At 41.4% G+C, this 23125-nt stretch overlaps 1 protein-coding gene across 6 annotated transcripts in view; it reads right to left on the reverse strand.

Moving 5' to 3' along the window:
* Positions 1-23125, reverse strand: part of LOC111868233 (cytokine receptor) — a 474286-nt gene that overhangs the window by 164260 nt on the left and 286901 nt on the right. The gene's annotated exons all lie outside the window — the stretch shown is intronic.

Genomic DNA, 23125 nt, shown 5'->3' on the forward strand with positions numbered 1-23125 from the left:
TGCCGGACATCCCAAAGACGGGTTTTCGTAGTTTTCTTCCGTTCCTCCAGACAAACGTAAGGACAGTACCGTCATAAGGCGACGACAGCTTCCTTCCAAACCCCTTGCAATTCATCACCCTAACATCCGACACTGTACATTTTCGATACCGAACGCGTCATTATATAACACGTAAGAACACAAATAGCCACCATTAAAGCATGGTTCATATTAATAAGGAACTTAACCCCTGTATACATTAAGGAGTGCGGGGGCGTCAAGATAAATTCGATGGAATCTCAACCATTTAATATCGCTTCACTGCATGCACTTCATTTAGAGAAAACAAGAAATTCATGAGGTAGACTGAAATAAACTGAGTAAAACTCCCGCATAGCGAAAAATTAAAAAAACGATTCTTTTAAATTTCTTAAAATAGAAATAGCGATTCAATTTAAGTTTTGATTGATCAAGTGAGAGTAAAAGAATGGAAACCAGAAAACATCCGTTTAACAGACTTTATTTTATTTACAGAAACATGCTTCTTCAAGACACGCTGCAAACTGGTACTTCTGGCAGGTTTTCAAAACCTATCTAGTTACATGAAATACTAGTATAAGGAAGGTCAACTACCAGGAAAAAAGACTGATATTAGCCAACTCTACAGAACGATGGCAGAAGGCCGTCAAGAATTAAACTGAAGTACAACTAGTAAGTGCGATGCATATTTTGTTACTAAGAAAACATTTTACACAGCAACATCTATAAGTACACAAACTAACAAACTCCATGGATCTGAGAGCTTCAGAAGCTGCCAGTCACGCAGCTACTCAAAACTTTACCAACATTTTATGGCACCCAAAGGTTCATTACCGTATTCACAACATACCTCCACTGACCCCCATCATAAGCCAGATGAATCTAGTCCATACCACGCCATCCTATCTTTCTAAAATGAATTTTAATTTCAATCAACCAACATTTTGGTCTTCCTAGTGGCCTCTTTTAATCTGGCTTTACCAATATCCTATAAGCAATTCCTCTTCGACCCCATTTATGCTACATGCAATGCCCATCTCAAACTCCTTGACTTGATCACTCTGTCGCCTGTCTGCGACTGCTTATCCAATATATTCGCAGCTACGCCTCCTCTGTCCGCAACCCGAGGACGTGGCATGCCATGGTGAGAACGGACTCACTTAACGTGGATTAGTATACAAAGCAGAACAAAACTCAAAACAAATATCTGCCTTTATCGGAAAATGTCTCCGTTCTTTGGAATATAAATTTACGTACTAAACTCTTAAATTGCATAATGTGGATACAGTAACAAACTTTTGATAGGAACTTGTCTGCATGAATATTTGTTGTTTTCTGTACATAGAATTCCGTTTTTGTAACATCTCGCAGAAGACACATTCTTGCCTCAACTTGAAGATCTTCAATATCAACAAAGACGTGCAGAATACTTTGATACGGTGATAGGCGATGTTGGAAAGAAGGGGGAGGAAATAAGGTATATCCGAAACTACAGGTACAGCATCATATGACCTCCAATTTAGATGGTAAATACATCAACACTTGGGGTAAGTAACGTGAACAGTTCTTATCTAGATGTACCCAGTTAAACGTAGAGCTGCCTGAAACAGAACGATGTCCCCAACTCCAATAATTCCTTTATTAGGAAGTTTTACTTTCTGAAAGCTCATGATGCATATCGTAAGGACGCTCGTGAACTTGTTTTGTCAGACTGGAAAATCAAGACGTACGCCATATACTTCACGTAATCTCAGTTGCTTCAAAGCGAGTCAGCACTGTGATAATGCGCAGGTTTGCTTATGAGAAGAAAATGGTTCGAATCACAAACGGGGGTCGGCTATCGTGATTGAAGGTTTCCGCAGTTTACCTCAGTACCCAGAGGCAAATGCGCTGATAATAAACGAAACCAGGGAACATTCGCCTTCTACCGCATTCCTTGAAACAACGGTAACACGTCTGGCATGCATTGGGGAGATACGAGGTTCAAACCCCGCTATACTGGATTTACTAGGTCGTTCACCTCAGCCCTCCGGGCAAATACAGCGATAAAGCAGCAAAACGAGGCACTACCGCTTCCGCCCACGTCATCGGACCAAATCACATTCGAGGATATAAACTAGCCAGCAGACGCACCGAAGTAAAATACATAAAACATTTCCTCATATGCAATATAATTTGAATTGTTGATACTGCCTACCAACTGTAGGTGCAATTTCCGTAGGTTAGGCCCATTACTGCCGATCACAGTGACCGCGCGGTCTAAGGCATGAACTGTCTTCGCTTGAACGCTGGGATCGTGGGTTCGAATCCCACACAAAGCATGAATGTCTGTGTGCGCTTATTCTGTGTTTGTGTTGTACTGTGTACGTAGCAGCCTTGCGACGAGCTGATCCTCGTCCAAGGAGTCCTTCCACTGTGTATAGGATTAAGAAACTGAAAACGCGGCCAAGGTCCAACAAAGGACTACGAGTATAGAAACACTACGTGATTTTAGTCCGCAAGCGAACTATACCGACCGAGCGACCGCCGCTTGTCGACGAAGTTTAGTTTAGTCAGCGCAACGAATCCCCACGGCCGTTACTTTCGGTTTTCTAGACCGGAGCAGCTATTTCCTTGAAACAGCTCCTCAATTATTAACGAGGCTGAGTGGACCCCGTTCCAGACCCACTACTTCCCCGAAAAAAAATCTGGTAGCGCCGGGAATCGAACCCGGACCTCTGGATCTGTAGCCAGGAAAGCCGACCACTAGACCACAGAGGCGGTCCTACGAGTATAAAACTGGAGGAAAATGGAAACTGTTCTTGTACACATAATATAAATTTAACACTACTGTACACTATCTCTCTGTCTATGACTCTAGTGTATCTTCTGTTGGGTGTCGGCCGCTTCTTCAGTTTCTTGATCTTTCACATAAAGTCGGTAGGACTCCTTGGACGGGGGATCAGCCCGTCGCAAGTACCGTACACTATCCAAAATATATTAACAAACTTCAGCAATAATGTTAAGGGTTATGGTCTGTCTGAATACGTATCACATTCTGTTCACATAATCTTGTTCCGTTCTGCGTTCCTTGAAATTAATCAACAAAACAGTCATTTGATTTGGATCATAATTATACTGTGCAACTCTATCTGTAAGCATGAACGGAAAAGTGCAATACACCTCCTGTTTCCGTTACAAGCAGAAATCATTATCCTGTTAACTTAACAGACGGTTACGATAACCAAGTCGCAAGTTTGATTTTGTTGTATAAAGTAATGCACTTAGTAATGAAACAGAATGATTCAATGACGCCTTGCCACTTTCTTCCATGCAACCCGTACCACCTAGATTACGGTGCTTATTAAGTTCCAAACTAAGGGCGCGCCAAAGCTCAAGCGGTTAGTCGCTGGCTTCACACCGGGTAGGCCCGGTTTCAATCCCGGGTCTGATCAAGTGGGATTTGTGGTGGACAAAGTGGCGCTGGGGCATGTTTTCTCCGAGTACTTCGGTTTCCCCTGCCAATCTTCATTCCACCAATTGCTCCACAATCACCCTCACCTATCATCTGGGGCTGGTACAAGAGGCCAGAAGTGGCCGCAGTACAAGGGACTTAGTCCCACCCCACTAGCAATGAAGAAAAGTTCCAAAATGACGTACGAAAAGGTGAATAGCGACACAAGGTGTATACGCAGCACAGTTGTTGAAGCTGAATCTAAGGCTACAGAACACCTCCAAACCGTTTTAAAGACCTGCTAGTTCACGATTCTAAATATAGAATGCGTCCTACAACGTGCCGACAAACGGGAGCCAAGATTTAGCCCGTAGAAAGCTGACGCATGACGTGTGCAATTAATTACACGGGGCACAAATAGGCGAGCAAAAGAAACACCGAGCTTGTGACGTACAGGCCATGTATTCGGGAAGTACTCGATTTGAATTCCGGCAGGAATGGGATAGCGTGAGTCTTTGTTCTTTTTGCCAGTTCCATCAGCCCTCTCAAATCGAAAGAACCATGAGAAATTCGTCTGAAAGTGATTATATCCTGAACAATAAAAACATAATGATATAAAAATATAAGATTATATTTTCCGGTTAGTGTAGCTTCTATTCGGGTGGTACCTCGTTAAACCTTCAACAGAACTTCCAGGAATGTGTTCTTGCGAAATTCTTCTCCCCCCCCCCCCNAGATTTGTGACAAAAACAAAATCCGTGGTTTTAGTCCGCAAGCGAACTATGCCGACCGCCGCTTGCCGGCGAAGTTAGTGCCAACTTTTAGACTACTGTAATATAAATACGCCATGGTCACATTCTTACAAATCCCTGCCCATTTACCATTCACGGTCACCCTCCCATCTCACCTGAAACTGCGTCGTTACGTCAACCAAGAACAAAATCTTAAGCACAGACGGGCACGCCCGTCAACTAAAGGTTGGCAACGCCTACGAATTATGCTGTTACGAAAAATGAACAAAATCCTAACCCGCAGCCTAACTAAAGTCAGAGGCTCAAAGGCTCACATGAAAGTACAGAAGCTCATACTCATGCAGCTCAGTGTGCAGCGACTAGATGCGGAACGGACGTCCGGAGTTCCTTTCCCGGTAGGGGTACAGATTTTTTATTTTCAACGTGCAGCCCGCTTAGCCTCCTGTCTAAAGGATACCGGACAATCATCCCGCCGGGAAAAATAAGACCGGCGCCTGCAAGTGAGCACTCACTTCTTATAAAGTGCCGAGGTTCTTAAGTGTGTATCTTTATATCGAAGAACACAGCACATACAAGAGCGCTACACGTGCATGTCATGTCAACATTTCTTTTCCTATATCTTCCGCCCCATTTTTCGACTTCGGATTCAAACGTAGGCCGCAAAATGTTTTTTATCTTATGTTGCTGCAAGGGGGTCCAGCCCTTGGCAAAACTCCAGACTCATGGCACGGCAGCAGTGGTGTGGAGAACCGCTGAAGAAAACTGCGTCAGTTCCCTATGTTTGCAAATTCGACCTGGGCGGCTCCAACCACGCTGCTAGTGTGATTCGCTGTTAAATTGTCTTTAGTAAAAACAATGGTTTATTAAGAGTTCTATCTTCTGTGATACAACGCCGCATAGGCCGTCGGAAATCAAGTGACGTTTCGGGATATGTCGTCCCCATCTTCAAGGTCGAAGAATAAGCCATGCAAAATATGGGTGTGAAGCAGACAGCAAGCACAGCTTCCAACCTGACACCTGAGGGAGCAGGTTGTCGTTTTCAACTACAGAAATCCCACGTAATTATTAATATTTCAGTTATTTCTGTGAGAAAAAAAACGTTTTCAAGGACGAAAAACTGTGTTTAAATCACAGGACGGGAGGGGGGGGTTCTCTCACATAAAACTACTAGGGCCCCAGAAAGAAATAAAAGACAGTACTGCGTTATGATGAACTGGGCACAACAGAATACCAGTGCATAAAATATTACGACATATCAGAAAACAGCACTACCGATTGCCCTTGGGAAATATATATATATATATATATATATATATATATATATAATAGACTGCCCACAATTAAAGGATGGGATTATATAGATTGGATTGATCTGGGTCAGGATAGGGACCAGTGGAGGGCTCTTGTGAACCCAGTCATGAACTTTCGGGTTCCATCAAATGCTGGGAAATTCTTGAGTAGCTGCAGAATTGGCCGCTCCTCAAGAAGGGCTCAAATCCATGAANATTAGTAAGTCCCACAATTCATGTGGGTCAAAGAATAAATGGAATGTGATAGCCTTGCTGAAGAAAGAAACGCAGTGACGCTGACGTCCAGTGCTCATCTGTGTGCCGCCCGCTTAAGTAATCTTTGAATGATGAGGGTATGCGAAAGTAATTTAGATTTCTTGGTGGGAGAAAGTGGACACTATCATATATCTTGATACATGTAGCCATTTCCCCTCTTTTCTTTGCAATTAGTCCGCGCTTTGCGGAACCAGGCGGCAACGCTCAGTATCTCCCCAACACCGGATTTAAAGTTGATGTAGGAACAGAGCACTTGTTACACCAAAGCGATTAGAAAGGTGCTTTTCATTAACGAAGATATAAAGTCATGGAACGTGGGTGATTCAATTATATGACGTTCGCATTCTACTCATAAATTCATCCCATACCTCATTTCATTGGAAGAAGCAGAGACAACATACAACTTCAAGATTTTCAGTGCCAAAAAACCCAAAACCATGGCCTTTGAAGGGAAATACGGAGTGAGATTGAAAATAAAAAGGAATAAAATAGGAAATAACATACAGGTTTTAAATTTCATACACTTTGGAGGCAAAATATCAGTACTAAATGCTTAAATAATACCAGTACATGCGTAGAGAAATAACTTCAATTATGTCACAGGGTGTAATGTGAAATTTGTCATTCTGAGACTCTGCGAATATTCGATTTTATACGTAACATTAATTCTTACACTGAGAAATAATTATACCGAATTTGTAATACCGCCTGCGGTTTACACTTCAAATCACAAACGGCCTGCCCGACTAGTAGTAATTATTCTAGAACATAAAATAAGAGTCTACCACGTTCCTATAACACAGCGCTCTTCAAGCGTGTCTGTCCATGGAACCCCACTGACTTCAAGAAGTCGGCCTGCCTGTTCATTAACGGAACCCGACGTTATGAAACAGAACGCATAAGGAGGCCAATTCTGCACACTCAAAGACGAAGACGATTAAATTTAAGACTTCCTACTGACAGAACTGTTCCATTCTTAACGCGAATTCTCGAAATGGTGGGAGTTATGCTAAAGCACTGTTTCCCAAATTGTGTTCCGCGCCAACTTTGTGGTTCCGCGAAGAGAATTCCATTACAATATAAAAAGGTAAGTTTACTGTTGTTGTTGTTGTTGTTGTTTTATTATTATTAACTTCACTTAAAATAAGTTTCATTTTGTAGCTTACTTAGTTTAGAAATGTCACGTTCAAAGAAATAAATAAAGCAGAGTTTTGTTCGAGGCAAAGCTTTAACAAAAACGAGTACGTGCGTTTCGTCAGCTGCCCGGGCGTAGTCCACACGTACAAACAAGAAATGTAATGCACTGAAGTTATACTGAGCCACCAGAATAATGTGAATACAAAGCAACAACGCTGTAAGGAAATTAACTAATAAATTACAATGATAAATTTTCAGTTTGTTTTTGGAAAATTGGAAATTAAATATCTCAAAAACTATGGACAGAAATTTGTACAGAATAAGCAAAACGTGTAATAAGCTATGAAGAAGGTTTTCGACAATTAAGTAAAAAACTGTTTCTTTTGGAGTTTCCAAAACTCTTCTTGGATATTCAACTAAAGGACTGTAATTCTGAAGTGTATAAAACCTCACCAGGGATGTCATCTACCACTACGCCAAAATATGGTCGAAACATGTGCAAAGGTGTGGAAATGTATAAAGAACAACTAATGAAACAGACACGGGCTCATATACACAAGATTTATTATATGGGCCCACCGAATAATTAATTTAAAACGAAGTCCAAATAAAAACAACAGAAATGCGGAACGCCGAGAGCTTGAAATCATGACGAGTTTTTTTCCATATAATGAAATAAAATTCACAAGGACGGCAAATCCTCGAAGTTACACACCACGAAGAAAATGTTTCCTCCCGAGAAGGATGCCGCTGTCAAAGCTACCATAATATTAGTATGTAATCTTACTACCAATCGTACTTACGAAGAATTCATTAAAATGGAGTTTGAGCAAGGTTCCGGTGGAAGAGACACACAACTTGTCCGTTCAACTGTACGAACTTAAACCAAACTTCATGCTGCAGCGTGTCCTCTTGGATGTTTTTAGTTATTCAGATAATCAAGAGATTCACTAACATATTCACAAAAGCCAGCAGTTCGACCCTATCATGAGGCAGATCAGTGCAGCCCACACTTTCACACATTATCTCTCTATGATTTCTCTCTCAAAATCCATCTTGACATCATCATCCTACTTACGCCTAAACGAAGACTGTGCAACACGAATCTCTTTCATGCGCGTTAAATATCCCGGTCTTCTTCTCACCCTAATAATATTGTTATGTGTCTTAGCGACTTCAGACGCGGGTTTGAACTGGCGAATCGATTTATTGGATATTCACCAGTCGTAAATACAATGAATTATAACACATAAATAAAGTCTTCTATATTTGCTTTCACTAGTCGTTGCTAGGTAACAGATCTAACCAAGGTTATTCCTCTGCAAAGTCCTCGCTGGCCCACTTTTAATTCTTCTTCAACTACGAACTTCCCGTGGCTACGTCCTACCGGCAACTGACTTTCAACTGCTTCGGTTACTCTGGAACCTCGTTATATAACCGTGGCAGGGACCACACACAAAATACCCCTTCTAACGTAAGAACCGTTGCGTAACCTAGCAATTAATCAACAGTGAACCCAGTATCTAATGTTGCTTCGCGCACACCACACAAAACAGACTTTCCCCCGTACTGTTGCATGCTGGAAAGTGTTTACCGAGCCGTTGCCTGGTAATGCTTTGATCATATCTGTTACGATATAAATACACCACAATATTACTTAACCAATGCAAATAAAGGTGAAATACTTATATTGAGAGTAAGACCACTAAAGGGCCATGCCATAGCTCAAGCGGTTAGTCGTTGGCTTCCCAACGCGGCGGCCGGGGTTCGATCAGAGTCTGGTCAAGTGGGATTTGTGGTGGACAAAGTGACGCTGGGCGGCCTTTTTCCGAGTATTTCGGTTTACCGGACTCCCCCCCACAAGCGAATTAAGACCAGTACAAATCATGAAACTCTTTATTACGTACTAACAGTATAAACCAGTCGGCCCTCAAATTACGAATTCTTCAATTATGCACTGACGGACAAACCACCAGTGGATTTAAAGGCGCGATGTGACAACAATATGATGGTTCGCCTTATGGCTTTTAATGCAATACAGGTCGAAAAGCATCAGTACATGCGGGTCCCGGATGATACATAGAATCATCGCTCCATAAGCGGAGAATGCAGTTAATTAAGACCCTGTAAACGAATCCAACTTCAGGGAGCTGAAGGATGAGAGATGTCCGTGACACGAGCAATTTACCAGAGTTTTCTTCAATAAAACGGAGTTAAGCATTTCCGTTCAGGCAGTAACATTTCAGGATTCGACCTTCATCTGATATACCATACGCAACTTTCTTTCACCGCCGTTTCAAATCGATATATTAAATTTATTACTCGCTCACGAGTGCTTCTCGAGGACACTTCTGAAGCGATCTGAATATCTACGAGGGTATTTGTCGCCGATCAAATGTACGGGTGTTATTTTTATTGCTTTCTGCGGATAGCACTATTATTTTAGTTACATCGAGCGGAAGAATAAATAAATATGAAAACGGTTCGAGTTAACCATTACCTCTATTATTATTCTACTGGTTCACATAAGCTTAGTAATTATTAACTGAAGAGACAGCGAAAATCTACTGCCAGAAACAAATTCATTTTTAAAATGGTCAACTACCGCCAATGCGCTGTTCTCAACTGCCTCGACGCTGTAATACACACAATGATGTTGCCTTACAATAAAACAAAAATGTTAAGTTGGTGCGTCTGGAACCACTCCGTGAGGACGTAAAGGGACCGTGGAAGTAAAGCATAATTCATTTCAATCTCGGTACTAGAATCAAAACCTGTGGTACAACTTGAAATAAAACAGATATTTCTTTAGCACATGTGGAGGAGGAGAAGGTGAAGTAGGAGGAGGTATTCTTTGGTTTAGATAACGAAGATCAACAGACGAAGGCCTACAAATATACAGTTTGCAACTTAATATTTATGGTAACAGAAAAGTTACTGTACAAACGGCGGCAACAGTAACGCCTCAAATATATGGCGCAGTTCCACCAGGTGACTACATTGTCTTGTAGGGGGCACGCACAGATGTTAGGCAGGGCTATCATGTTATTAGCAGCACGTGTTCTCTTGAGGAACGCAACCACTATCTCAAGGACCTGCATAATGATACAAATGCAAATGAAAACATGAATGTTCATGCTACGGTGATAATTTTTTTCGTGAATTAATAAACGAATCGAACAGGATCCGTCACCAACTTAATTTATTTACGTCTTCTTAGGTGAAAGTGTCGAGTGTTACTCCTGCATCCTGTTACTCTATGTGGACACCTCAGTTGTACTGTACATATGTTTCTGTATGCATATGACATATTTCACACCCTACAGTCATTCTGACGAACTATGAATCCATGGAATGCCATGTAATATATATATATTTTTTTCCCTGGCACTACAGCCCCAGTGGGCCTAGGCCTANCCAACTTAATTTATTTACGTCTTCTTAGGTGAAAATGTCGAGCGTTACTCCTGCATCCTGTTACTCGTATGTGGACATCTCAGTTGTACTGTACATATGTTTTTGTATGCGTATGACATATTTCACACCCTACAGTCATTTTGACGAACTCTGGATCCATGGAATGCCATGTAATATTTCTTTTCCTTGGCACTACAGCCCCAGTGGGCCTAGGCCCACCTCCATGAACTTCTCCGTTCACTTTCGGTTTTTCTAGATCTTACACATTCGGTACGACTCCTTGGGCGGGTGATCAGCTCGTCGCAAGGCCTCTACCTGTACACAAACACAGAAAAACGCACACACACACAAATTAAACATCCATGCCCTGAATAGGATTCGAACCCACGATCCCGGTTTCCAAGCGAGCGAAGACAGTACATGCCTTAGACCGCTCGGCTACCGTGACCGGCATGTAATATACATATAAGGAATTATAAACACGGCCGCACTTCAACGTACATGAGGAGATAATATCGGCAATTAAGAGGACAGACATATTGTATAAGAACTCAAATGATTTTGGATAAGATTCAGCGGCGATCTACGATATGATGACCACGGTGAAGAGTCTTCAAGTTCCATTAATGGTAGGGAATGCCTCGACCAGATGAGAACTACAGGTATGAGCTCCTCAGGAAGGCCCCTGCTCTGCGAAGTCCGTTGGTTTGAAACGTCTTTAGTGTGTAAAATAACAAGACTTCCGAAAGGTTGGTAAGATTTTAATTTAATTTGACGTAGATGTATTGACTTAAACAAACAGCACAAACGAACAATAAAAATAAAGCATGATGATTCTACGAGAACAGGTAGTAACATTCACAGAAGTGTGTGTGCAAGGAACAGAACATCTGAATTACATTTTTTTTTTAGTTTCAAACACAAAGAAAAGATTACATGAGATCACGCTGTCTGTCTAGTGTTTAGCCTACCATCTATAATTTTCATAAAACCAGAAAATAAAAGAGATCCCGTCTCAGTCCCGTATTTGCCTCAAAAGGACCTTTAAATTACTTCTTCCCCTCGAGGCACTCTTCACCTGACTGTAGGTTGTTTTCGGTGGTTCTGCTAATTGCAGAAGCAGCCTTCATCTTTTTTAGTAGTCCAAAACGCCAAAGCAGGCGAATTTTGAAGGAAAGGATGAAATGTTAAACAACAATAAAAACAAAATTGCAACAGACTTCTACGGAGGCATAAAATAATTTAGGAAGGAACCCGTATTTCCGAATTGCATAGTACTTCGGGCAGGTGAAAAATGACGTACATAGTAAACAGCACAACATTACGAGTTTTTTTGTCTTCTTTTTTCGATTCAGACGATCCGAATGAAATACGTACTGCTTAACCATTATCCTTAGAATTAAGTTTTTATACAGCTGAAACTGCCACTGAAACAATAGAACGTTATAAAGGCTGAATTAATTTCAGCTATATGGAGCAAGTAGGCGGGATACCTTCCATATTTATTAAGATAATGAAATTAAGTATATTTATTTCTGGGACCTAGGCAACGGAAGTAGTCTGTTACTGTACCTACTTACGTACACGATCGGTGACAGGACTGCAGTAATTACTGAGGAATATACGCAGAATTTTATCCAATATTATTCCTCAAGGTTAATCCCAATCGCAGAAATTACCGGGAATCATCAGTGTGGATTTCGACGCAACATATCAAGTACTCGTGAGCCTTTTTGCATTCGTCGAACACTGAATGAAAAAAAAAATAGTGTAACAAGAGAGTACATTAGGTATTTACAGACTTCAAGAAACCTTCCTTCTACAACCTTTCCGATTTAGTACTCACTACCGTCTAATCAGTCTATGCTATATAACCTGAGCTATGGCCAGCGTAATTAAATAAACGATAGGTGAAGGAATTAGTTTTGGCTTCTTTGAGGTCAGCTGCAGTAACCTTCAAAACGTTATGTTTGTAGAAATGAAGAGTCTCAACGTCCGAGAAATGTGTGAATGCTTTTTGCTACAGCAGCTTCCCCCCCACAAAAAAAAACGACGTACTTAAACACACTGCCACAAAGCCCAAATCCCAATGGACAACACTGGACGCAGACAGCCGCCTGACGATTCTGAGCCGGCAGGCGGGGTCGATAATACTGTACATCGCATATCTGCAGTGCCCGGTTGGTGAATGACATCCCTGCCATGAGGCGGGAAACAGAAAAGCATTCCAATTGCTTTTACGAACATCACGCAAGCCAGTTCCTCCCCGCCACTATGGGATGTCACAGGCGATTCCAAGATCATGTGCAGCTTTAGTGTTGTTTGTTATAGGCAGTTCTTCCTGCTGATCCCTTCGTCTCGGTTTGGTGGTCGATGTTATGCCCTGCAGTAACGGTGCACTTTCAGAATTGCGTCGAGGGGGTACGAGGGCTCATTCATTTGCCCTGATTGTGGTAAGCTACACGACAGGTTACTCATTAATAAATTATATTATCACATTTATTTCTATTCGGTTAGTTAGAAGTTCAATTTAACCTTTGCTCCTCACTACGGAGCTGAGTTAAAGAAGCCCTGCTCCTACTGTACTAAAACACAGTATGATTTCATTTAAAACTGACACAGACCTATTTAAAAGAAAAACGGACTGCGAGCACCCTGCACCTTGTTGTAAATGGAACCAGTAAGGGGTCAAGAGACCGTTACTGTGTCCTTGTGGACCTTAATTAGTTCCTACAACCAACCTAGATGAGGGTCACGCAGACTTTATTGAATTTAAAAGGAACTGGATGAAAACTATACTGAAACTCAAGCAGTATTTGTAGACTCTAGAGAAAGTATGCTTCTCCCGCCTACAAGGCATGTTGCAACAGAACGATGGCTAGTTTTTTTCCTTGGCACTACAGCCCCAGTGGGCCTAGGCCTACCTCCATGAACTTCTCCATTCACTTCAGTTTTTCTAGATCTTACACAGACGGTAGGACTCCTTGGGCGAGTGATCAGCTCGTCGCAAGCCCTCTACCTGTAGACAAATACAGAAAAACGCACACAAACATCCATGCCCTGAGTGAGATTCGAACCCACGATCCCGGCTTCCGAGCTAGCGAAGACAGTACATGCCTTAGACCGCTCGGCTACCGTGACCGGCACGATGGCTACTTAGTTTGATTAAATTAGGCTTAAGTTGTGACTGCAATACGAGTACAATGAGATGGTCCTGCCTAACACCTGAATTTCTAGAGACATGCCCCTTCTCTTCATCAGTTGTTACAGTAATGCAACACATACACATTCATAAAATGCTATTCTAGTTCCTCATACCTAGGCTGACCATACATTCCGGTTTCGTTGGGGCAGTCCCGGTATCTATCTCTTGTGCTGGAAGGTTAATTATGAACTGAAGAAATGTTTCGGATTGCAGCTCTTAACCGTCCTCTACTCTTATAACAAAACTTTTCCCCGAGAGGGACATGTGTTGTGAAACAGGCTATTATCGACACACAGTTTCATTATATTCAGTACACTGACGTCGGCGAGAACAGACGCAAACGTAACATGTGAATCAGAGACTTGATACTACTGCCTTATTCCACTGACCCGGAGAGATGCCCTGTGATCTCAATTTACGTCCGCTGACTTACAATTTCCGTTAGAATGTAACGTTTGGCGACGTTTTGCTGGTAAAACCCACAACCGTTAAAAACTCGAAACTAAGTGCAATTTCACTGAAATTCACGCAAAGTTTCTCATTTCTAAAAATCAATGATACTGATCCTGTTAATTGCCTACCTGTTATACAGCATTTGTGATTCCTCACGGAGGCCTTACAGATATCAGTGATCCTCCTCAATGAACTAAGAATTGCGACAGCAGAAGGAATGTTCGCGTACCCCTACGATCGCCCCCTCTAGTGACAGCTCACTGAAACTAACTTCATACATATTTTGAAAGAAAATTTTCCCACGCAAGGCTAAAAAGTGAAGCTATGGTAATTAATGTCCTCGGACCATTTACTAACCAGAACTGTCTACGGCCTCGACAGACGCCGCCTTCGTAACTGTGGGTGCGAAAGCACTAATTAACGCCAATCTCGGATCGATTCTTCGTCATACAGGATGTGAAGTGCGAAAACATAATTTTCCCATTGGCCACTTAACAATCCAAAATGCACCGCCATAGAACAATTAATTTATATGTATTTTCTTATTTTATTAGTAATATTACATACAGCCTTTCTTCAACCACAAAATAAATTCAACCTCACACGCCAAATAGTTCCTATTTTTGATATTAATTAAAATATTGTCTTTGTTCTCCGACCACTTTAATCCAAACTTATCCATAATAAAATGACGTTCTTACACTTTCCCTTATTATTAGTATTCCAAACAAACCTCTCCAACCATCTGTTTTTCTCTTTTAAAACTAAAAAACAAGTTAGAGAGAATTACACTGTAACAAAATATTTAGACTTCCATTCACTAGTTTGTCTTACAACATTCCTAAGCTTTTACGAGCACATGAACCTTACCAGGAACTTTGGGCCCTGGTTGTGTGAAGGGCTTTATGGCAGAGGTTCCTATGGAAATGTCAGGGGTCCACGTTCGGATATTCGTCTTTAGCGTTTCATCTGCATGGGCATTCTTGGTGTATTTTGCATGAACCAATTAAACAAAAATCGAATTCACAGGGTGGTACAAATATACATTTATGGATGTCTCAAAAGAGGCTGCACAGTTTTCATTGCAGTAACTACTGATTCATTCGTCAATAATTTCGTCTACATCAAACAACCCTGTACGAAATTATCATTGACAGCCACAGCGTTCCTGAAATTCAGTGGCGATCTTCACGTGGCAACAGAATAATGGACTTGCTCGTTAACTGTTCATCTATCTCAATAACGAAGTACGCCGTACAGATGTGGATGACTTAATGGCATCCGGGCATTACTAATAAGGAAATGTCCATGTACAAGTCACGCATCTGATGCAATTTGGAGCAGCCTGTTGCATTTATGGTCGAGAATTAAATGAATACTAATTATGCTGCTAAAAACTTCCTTCTAAAATATAAATAAACCCTATCTCAGGGCTCGACAGTAACTGCAGATGAAATAAGACATACCATTCTAATGACAACACTTCGACTACTCTGCCCGGGGTTTAAATACAACAAACCGTCTCCCCTCTTTGTTGGGTGGGGGAGCCGATCGCAATTAAAAGAGTGCACAGTGGATTTACTCGAGTCACTAACTAAGAGAATTATTGTGAAGAATGTGTTAGTCAAAGCTTGAGTTACAGTGGGTCACTCTTCCTCCCTCCCTCTCACAATACAGCTGCTACCTCTCCCCCCCTTTCTTCTTGCCATACTTCGCCTCAGTTCTTCTCACACGCAATCTAGAGGTCAAGCCTAAAAACATGGCGTGTTTATTTCTCCCAGCACACCGCCTTAAGCTGAGAGTACTTCGCGAAGCACCCCAGCACCCACGCCTTTTAAGTAAGGGCACTAACTTCGCCGACAAGCGGCGGTCGCTCGGTCGGTACAGTTCGCTTGCGGACTGTAGGCCAGTGTTTATTTTATGAAAGTCAAGAAAAGGAACGTTTTTAAAGCATATTCCATTCTCACAAACTACAGCTTTGTCTCCACTGTGAGACATTCCCTTCTGGACGCTCTCACTCACAACACTGCATCCGCGCCCAGCTCAGCTGGTATAGCGACTAGACTACGTGATGGGCAACGAAGGAATTGGGGGTTCTTTTATCGACGGGTAAAGGAATTTAAGTATTCTCCACAGCGTCCAGATAGGCTGTGATGCCCACCCACTCTCCTACCCTTCGGTACCGTGGGCTCTTTCCCGATGGGTACGACGGCGAGGAGAGAAGCTCGGCACGCTGAGGGTAAACACTTCCATACGTTATCAATGTGTGATGCTTAATTAACAGAAGGGCAAGTTTACTCTACTTTTAATTTACCTCTGACTAAGAGCAACTGCTGAGATGTCATAACGCCGTTGTATTTTAATGTATAATCCCTCCAATAGTACTTCAAAGTTCAGCAAGTAATGTCACAAAAATATATAGTAGCTTAGGTTAGTGAGTCCAGCACATTCACGATGTTTTCATGTTGACAGCTGATAATCTAGGTAACAGAAAATGAATTATGAAATTCTGCAAATGCCGCATCTCTAGTGCCAAAATTCTGCAAGGATTCTTATTGTTTATTACGAAAACCCTATAACAGGAATGCTCTGCTAGCCACCTGCTGCATGCTGGTTTCTGGCTCGCTTCGCTTATTCTTCGACCCTGAAGATGGATGCGACATGTTCATCCGAAACGTCGGCTGACTTTCAACGGACTATTCGGGGCTATATCCCAAAATACAGAACTCATCATAACCACCGCTGTGAGAACGTAAAATTCTACATGTGAAGTTCACATCTTTTCATGGGTAAACACCAGCTTAAAAATTAATAGATCATATCATCACGTGAACGATTATTAATACAGCATCCTTACCTTACACGAGGATTATTTACCAGTCATCACATCATTCGACGCAGGTAGTCTGCGATACTGGCAGGGCCAAAAGTAAACAAAAACAACAATTTTATGTAAATCTGGGAGACAGGATAAATATCTATGCACAGATTGTGTAACGATGCATTATGCAGGGATTTAATTGCAGCCTGCTTCAATAAACTAGCACGAAGCAAGATTCGATTTGCTGTCTGTTTCATGTTAGTTTTTCTGTTTGGCTCACTCTTCGAACTTGAAGATGCACGCAATGTCCTCCGAAACGTCAGTTGCGTTCATCCGACTAAGTGGCGTTATATCCCAGAAGACATAACTTTTAATAATGGTCTTTGTGATACATAGAACAATTAACTACTTAAACGCAATAAAACTACCAGTTTCAGTGTAACTTCTCATTTTTCTTTTCCACTTGACTTTCTGTCACGAAAACTATCACAGAATCTTTCGTTCAAATTATCCGCTGTTTCTTTCTCCTAGACCATCTCCCTAGAAACTACTCAGCCTGGATGGGGATCATTCTTCCCACTGACCTAACCAGCAGTAAATACTTAACCTTAGGAACTACTTCCCGGAACTAGCACAAGAAAAGATGATGGTTTTGGATTCGAGGCAGTAAGTTCGGAACTGAGACGTGAGGATCGCAACGATCGGATGAAGAGTAAAAAAAAGTGGGACAGGAGTAAACGTTATAAATTTAATTAAAAAAGAAAACAAACATAACTTTCAAATTATTGTTTATTCGACACCATAAAAAGATCGCAGCTTGAGATTATAACAAGAAGAGTTCTAAAAATGTAGCTCAGGGAGTTTTAAAGTCAGTAGTAGGCCAAAGAATCACAGAGACAGGCCTTTTCGAGAGTCCTGTAGTTCTGTAAAGCAACACAATAATCTAATTCAAATATTAACCTATGACGAAAGATCATTCGCGCCTGCGAATAACTAATCCCAAGGTAGTTACTAAACTGCCTAAACATTCAGCACATAACATGGTCCACTCACTAACAAAGCACCAAACACAAAGAGTCGAATGCAGCAGGTCTCGAGACATCCACACGTGTATAAGTGTTTAGAGCTTGGGTCTGCCGTTGTTTTAGGACTGAACCTGAGTGCTTGCTTTCTTGTTTGCACATTCAATAACTCGAAAGAGCTCCAGTAGCGTCTTTTAAAGCAACGGCCATTCAAGGGGGAGGAAGATGGTTTGTTGAGTGTTGACTCTCTCAATGGATTGCTTGTAGGATGAAGTAGCACGTCCATCTCTCGAGGTCAACAGCCAGCACTTGCGGGATGAATCCCGGAGTACGCATATGTATCATCCCACGCTTCTACAAAATATGGAAACGGCAGCAGCATACATCAATCGGACTTACAGAAAAACCAAAAATACGCACCCCCATAAGATTTAAACATACCTAATTGCTTAGGGGTATGTGATAGAGTAGTTCACTGAGGCATTATGCTACAATCAGGAAGGTTGTGGGTTCGATTCCCGATGAGGTCATTGGATTTTTCAATTTACCTAATTCTTCTAGCNATCTATGAGCCGATAGTCCAGAAAATGTGGAAGCCTCAACGTCTCACAATCCTACTGGCTTCCACGGCCTGTATAGGGATAACTTTAACTCTAAACCTAATTACTAGCCCATGGTGAGATCATACCCGTCGGTCACACATGTGTAGCAAAGTTCTTTTGCTTTACATTGCATCACCAACACCATCATCATCACCACCGTCGTCGTCGTATCCTTTTAAAAATGGAATTTCGCTTACACATTGATCAACGCATCTGTCCCCTCTGTGACGTACAAAGAACGGCAATCTTTAGAGACAAAATAAAATTAAAAAGTATACATATCGTTAATGCAGCGTAATGCTCTTTTATTATCAATTCTCTTCTGGGCCAGAGCCAGGGAACTTGCTGAGACTGTGCATCACTACAGCGTTAGGAAAGATGGCCTACTGTAATGTCCTCATGGCCGCCTTTCAGGAAAACATCCAGAGTGGTTCAATAGTTTAAACATTTTAAACCGCCACCATTTTATAATCACCACAGTTCTGACATTAAAAGAATACCAACTTAGATACAGGTCCCACACCAGAACAAAATCGCATTCAGCGGATCCCTGCTGTAACGAAATAGCTTGGAGAATGAGTTGCACGTTACTCTTCGAATTCCAAACTAATTACGTACCGATATATGGTACCGGAAGCTCTCTCACCGGGGAAAAACCGGTCTGAGCGTGGATCTGGCCGCTCACCTCAACTTCCACCTCCTCCCTACACATGTGACCACAGCGCCGTGCTTCCGGACACTGACATCTTCATCTCACAAGTACTGTCCACCAGGCGTGATACGTTTGGAACGGCATTTGCGACCCCCGTGTATCCGCACAAACTGTTCAGCTTTACTCGGCAATAGAAATCAATTCAGCAAAACGTCCCCCATCTGCCTTGCTATGGGCTGATCCCATCTCCCAAGGCGCTGCCAGATATCTATGAAGGGTTTAATGCTTCAGACTACAACCGCAATCAGGTGCAGGTCGAAGAGTCTATCCGTGAGAGACGAAGAACAATGATTCAAAAGACAGGAGTCTTTCCACAGAACTAAAACGCTTGAGAGGAAATGTAAGATATAAACTTCGTAACAAATTTTGAGACAGGAGTTAGTGTCACTCACAATATCAAAATGCCAACAGCAGCGGTAGCGATGCTCCGAGTATGAAGAACTTTTCATTTTGCTGGGACTGGGCCATTAAAAATGTCAAGAAAATAACGTGTACAAAACACCCTCTCTGCTGTAGGCGGAGAACGGAAAGCAACTCCCCAGAGATAAGAGGGAAATATATGCAGATCAAATATACATAACACTTTAAAGCTGATATTAAATGCCAAAATGGAGAGCAAGCAGTGCTGTCAAACAGGTTTAAGAGGAGTTTCTATTCGCGCAACAATCCTTCACAATTTACCAACATCCTATATCGACCACCCGAAATAATATACAACTGCAACACCTCCAGAGAATTACTTTCAAGCGAATTCCACCTTAACTGACGTTTTGTTAAGTGCATAAGCTAAGATGTGTTCATGAATGTACGACCGGTAATAAAGAATTTGAAAGATGTGAAAAGAATGGGTCGCGCTCTATTCTATGGTAATTTACCTGGAGAAACACGAGAAAACAATGGAAGACCGTAGGATAGCGAATCCGGGATAAAGTTTCGATGAGACAATCCCCAGTGGAATCTGAAGAAACACAAATCTGGCCATATGTTGCACAAATCGATAACACACTTAAGCCTCAAATTCTTAAATAATATTTAAACAATTAGTTTCCACCTAATAGAAAACACTTCAATCCATTACAAACACCAGGTGGTTAGGGGAATAACTGTTTGCGAACCATACGAAACATACAATAGCACTACGTGCACAAAAACGTGGAATGTTTTAATGTCACAGCAACCGGCACATGCAGGAAGCACTGTTCTTAATTAAAGGATTTACAATTCTTATATAAAAATCAAAGTATAAAGTACCGGTAAAGAAAATGTTGCAGTATCTGAATGGTGGTATATTCAGCATTGAAGATTTGCAAGTTCGTTGGTTTCCACTGTCTCCTTGACATATTTAACATGACTGCTCCACTGATACACTGTATTTTGGAAAACAATGACCTGCGATCCGATTACTGTGATCAAAATAAAATTTATGGACGAATGACAGGGCACTACGGCAGTAACTGTATCAGCAAGAGAAAAGTTTATGAATGGATGTATGCATTCAAAGGAGAGGTGGGGGAACAAGTGTTATTTCAACACACTATGGGCGGTGATTGTAATATGTTGAGATTAAAGAGCAAATCGATCAGTGTACCAGCACATATGCACTGATGAAACTGCACGTGAAAGAGTGTCAGCCATGATATGATGCGGCGCAACCGAAAACATTTTATTCTGATGTAATCAGAGAACATTTAAATCATCGGAATTTAAAATCTGGAAGACTGTTTACAAAAATTGGATATGTAAAACTATTGTGACATTCACAATTGAGGTTCTCACAGGGTTGACTATGAACAGCACCATCTTCTGACACCCGAGGCACTGTAATCTGCTAGACGCTTACTGACGTTCCGGGAACGAACTGCTTTCATGTTCATGGTTTAAGAAGAAGCCAAGCACGTTGCCGCTGCCTTGGTTTACTCTTCAATCATGGGAGTTGGGCGTTGCTCCCAAACATCGGTACACATCTACCAGGCTACGCGAGTCACATCCCAGAAGCTAGTATTCTTCTGCTGTGGCACTATGTTGTTCTACTTGTGTGTACAATTGCATTTAAAGTCCAACATGACGTAATGTAACAAATTAATCCATTAGAACTCACGACAGTTCTCTTATACTATAACATAACATACGAGTTTCTGTCACCAATCTGCAGTACAAATCGTACAGTTTACATCAATCTTATATTACATTTCATCCCAGTCAAGCCCTCAAATTACTTAATACTTTCGTGTTATAATACCACCTATCATAAAATATGTATAGCTTATTACGTCGGTTAATTTCTCCTACTCAGGTAGTCTTCCATGTACTGACTGTGTTACAGCAACTATCATACTTGGTATCAATACTAACGGAAAACTTTCGCTTTGATAATGATTCAAAGTATGGGTGTGCACGGGCGGAAGACATAATACGAACATTTGAATTGTGACGGCGCTTCTATGGTGAGTACACAAAATATTACACGCAACTTTTGATTAGGCCTGTTACCTTCGAAAACGTGTAGCGAAATTTTAGAATATGGCAGTGGGAATACAAGAGGAAGACTGAGTATACTATTTGTATATGGCATAAAATAACTTGTAAATACGAATGTATTTCAGACAAATGTTCCCTAACACGCTGGAACAAAAATTACTAAGTTATAACAAATTCAAACATTCTCTACAGCCCTACGCCCTGAACAGAATGGTATAACGGTAAGACTCTAGGCTTATTTTCAGAAGCTTCTCGGTTCGAATCTCGGCTAGCACACCGGTTATCCTGACTGATGAATTTCGTGCTTTTCCTCGCCCTCCAAGCAAATACCAGGGTACTGTCTTAATCAGATCACAGCCGTTTCCTCATAAATCCTTTCCCGTTCATCTATCATCCTACCATGCGACGCTATATAGTGTGCAATACTGTAAGCGGCGTAAAAGAACTCAGAAGAATGCTCAGTACCATACAAGTGCCCAGAAGGCCTATGTACACTGAAATTACTCGGTAAAGAAAAAAAAATGGCATTCCATCTCACTCCTCAAAACGGATAGTTTCTTCGAAGTAGTAAGGATGATGACCTTGAAATGAACACCTTTCGTGTTTCGTAATCAAAATACACGGCGAAATCGAAACGGGAATTTCAGATGTATTCTCTAACAATTGGTACAATTAAAGAAAGTAATTTATGAGCTATTAGACTAAACTCACAAGCAGTGTACCTGCGATACAAACACAGCTCTCTGGAGCAGGGTAATCCCTGAGAAGTTTATATCTATAGCCACCCGACATTATGAGGAACTGAATCTATGCCCTTAAAGGAACAAGAATTTCGTCACAGTGTAACAATGCCACAATATTTTATCATGAGCTAATTCAATCCAGTCCCAATTTCACATACTTTCTTCGGAGATACATTGATATTATGTTCCCACTCGCACTTCGGTCCCTACCGACCTTAAGTAAATATAATTTCCTCGCCACTTTCTCTGAAACACCTTCATTCACTGTTCTTACATCAAGATCAAGTTTCGCACTAAAAAAATTGCAAATAAAATCCTGGCCTCTTCTGGCGCTATGTGAGTGGAGAGACAAGACATACATGCAGCTTTTCAAAAATCGTCTTCTCGCAAGTGTGAATACCAAACATGCACACGCCCACTACGAACTAGAGAACCGAAATGTCGGTTAACACCACATCTACACGGTGCGACATCCCAGAAGACTGCTTTCATCATAGAGAACATCTGTTTTCCGCAATTAAAACAGCTTCTGTATACTACAGATGATAGACTGTGCTTTAAAGTTATGTCGAAGCTTAGTGCAACCAAAAAGAAAAAAAAAAGGGGATACTCAACACTGATTTATGACAAACCTACAAAATGGTTGTGTTAAAGTTACATACACATCGCCCAGAAAGAACTCACTATACCAATGTGCTCGTGATGCAATGTGCAACATTAAAATTTAACGGCTAAATTATTCTTCAAGTAAGCATAGAAGAAATTTC

This window comes from Cryptotermes secundus, unplaced genomic scaffold (genome assembly GCF_002891405.2).
Source record: "Cryptotermes secundus unplaced genomic scaffold, Csec_1.0 scaffold166, whole genome shotgun sequence".
NCBI classification, from domain to species: domain Eukaryota; kingdom Metazoa; phylum Arthropoda; class Insecta; order Blattodea; family Kalotermitidae; genus Cryptotermes; species Cryptotermes secundus.